The sequence below is a fragment of the Adiantum capillus-veneris genome, chromosome 9 (assembly GCF_014529385.1).
Source record: "Adiantum capillus-veneris isolate H3 chromosome 9, ASM1452938v2, whole genome shotgun sequence".
Taxonomy (NCBI): Eukaryota; Viridiplantae; Streptophyta; class Polypodiopsida; order Polypodiales; family Pteridaceae; genus Adiantum; species Adiantum capillus-veneris.
The window spans coordinates 33325-35083 of record NC_140939.1 but is presented as its reverse complement, the minus strand read 5'-3'; the positions used below and the strand labels follow the sequence as shown (position 1 = coordinate 35083).

At 38.0% G+C, this 1759-nt stretch overlaps 1 pseudogene; it reads right to left on the bottom strand.

Moving 5' to 3' along the window:
• Nucleotides 1–930: 930 nt before the first annotated feature.
• Nucleotides 931–1235, bottom strand: LOC147450007 (small ribosomal subunit protein uS13z/uS13y/uS13x pseudogene; annotated as a pseudogene).
• Between the last annotated feature and the right edge of the window lie 524 nt (nucleotides 1236–1759).

Here is a 1759-nt window from a genome sequence, read left to right as displayed (position 1 = left end):
CATGTTGTCTAGTGTTCAAGAAAAGTGTGCCTCAGCTTATCCTTGAGACGCTTTTATCACTTGTTTCTCTCACAAATGTTTTGGGTAAGCACTCGATGTTGAAAAATGAAAATATCAAGTTAAAGAGAGGGGGTAAGGAGAAAATGCGCTTGAAAAATTAATGAAATAAGAGTGAAATTGTGAAAAATATATGCTATTTGGAAAAATTTCTTATTTGAATCTACATAAGTTGAAATTTGTACGTTTGTGAAATTGATTTTCCCCGAACACTGATGCCGACTCTGTGTGTGTGTGTGTGTGTGTGTGTGTGTGTGTGTGTGTGTGTGTGTGTGTCTCGTCGTGACTGCACATGAGTTGAGAAACATCTCTCTCTCTCTAGCAAAAACAAAAACAAAAAACATAATAGAAATAGTCTGTGCCGCGTCGAAACAGTCCGTGTCGGCACGGACCTGTTTCGACGCGGCACGGACTGTTTCTTGTAGGTTTATTTTTTAGTTTTTGGGTGAGTATTGGATCTTGAAAATTCAAAATAGCTAGTTAAAGAAGGGGGAGAAGGAGAAAATACGCTTGGAAAATTCATGAAAATAGTTAAATTGAAAAAAAAGTACGTTATTTGAGAAATTTTCTATTTGAATATAACATAGAGGGGAAATTTGTACGTTTGTGAAATTGATTTTTTCTGCACTCATGCCGACACTCCCGCTCTCACTCACTCTCTCTCTCTTTTTAAGCATGATTCCAGAAGTGTTAATCATTCACTTCAGTGAATACGTAATTCAAGGTAAGAATACTTTAAAATGCTCTCATGGAATTACAATACCTAGCTGATAAAGAGAAGAAGCCCTCCAACTGAACTCTAAAAATATTACTGCACATATCAGTATCAAAACTGTTAGGAATTGCATCCTAAGGACTCTGCAGTGCCTTGACTTAACGCTTCTTGGACACACCAACTGTTCTCCCCCGCCTTCCAGTTGTTTTTGTGTGCTGACCACGTCGCACCCGCAAGCCCCAATAATGACAAAGACCACGGTGGTTCCTGATCTTTTGCAGCCTTCCCAGGTCATCTCTAAACTTCATATCAATTTGATTAGACACCACTTGAGAAAATCGGCCATCCTTGTAATATTTCTTCCTGTTCAAGAACGAGTCAAGAATCTTGAATTGACGAGGATTGGCGGAGATAAACATCAGGTTTTCAAGCTCTTGAGCAGACAGCTCTCTTGTTCATGTCTACAACCGCTTTCTTGCAGACGAGGTTAGAAAAACGTTTGCCGATACTCTTAATAGATGTCACAGCAAAAATGATCTTCTGCTGTCCATCCACTTTGGTGTTGAGAACATGAAAAATGTACTGTCTCTCTCTCTCTCTCTCTCTCTCTCTCTATCAACCAAAAACTAAAAAAAATTGTTGGAAACAGTCCACGCCGGCGTGGACTATTTCCAGTGATAGCTGCTTTTTGCTATTAAAAGTTTCACATTTTTAGCCTCATTCCATCACTACTAACCTTTTAACTCTACCCACATGCTAACTCAAAGATTGTACATACCTTATTTTTCTTCATGTGTGTGATACCACGTTATAGTGGATATGGTGTGCTCATAAATGTCTATATTTCTCTAAAGTGTGTCCTAACCATAAAACTCCACCCTTACTAATTACCTAAGTAGAATCGGCTCCAAAAAATTATTACTACCCTTAGTATTTATGTAAATATTTCTTTCCTTTGTTTTAAAGGGCATAAATATTAAGAGTGTG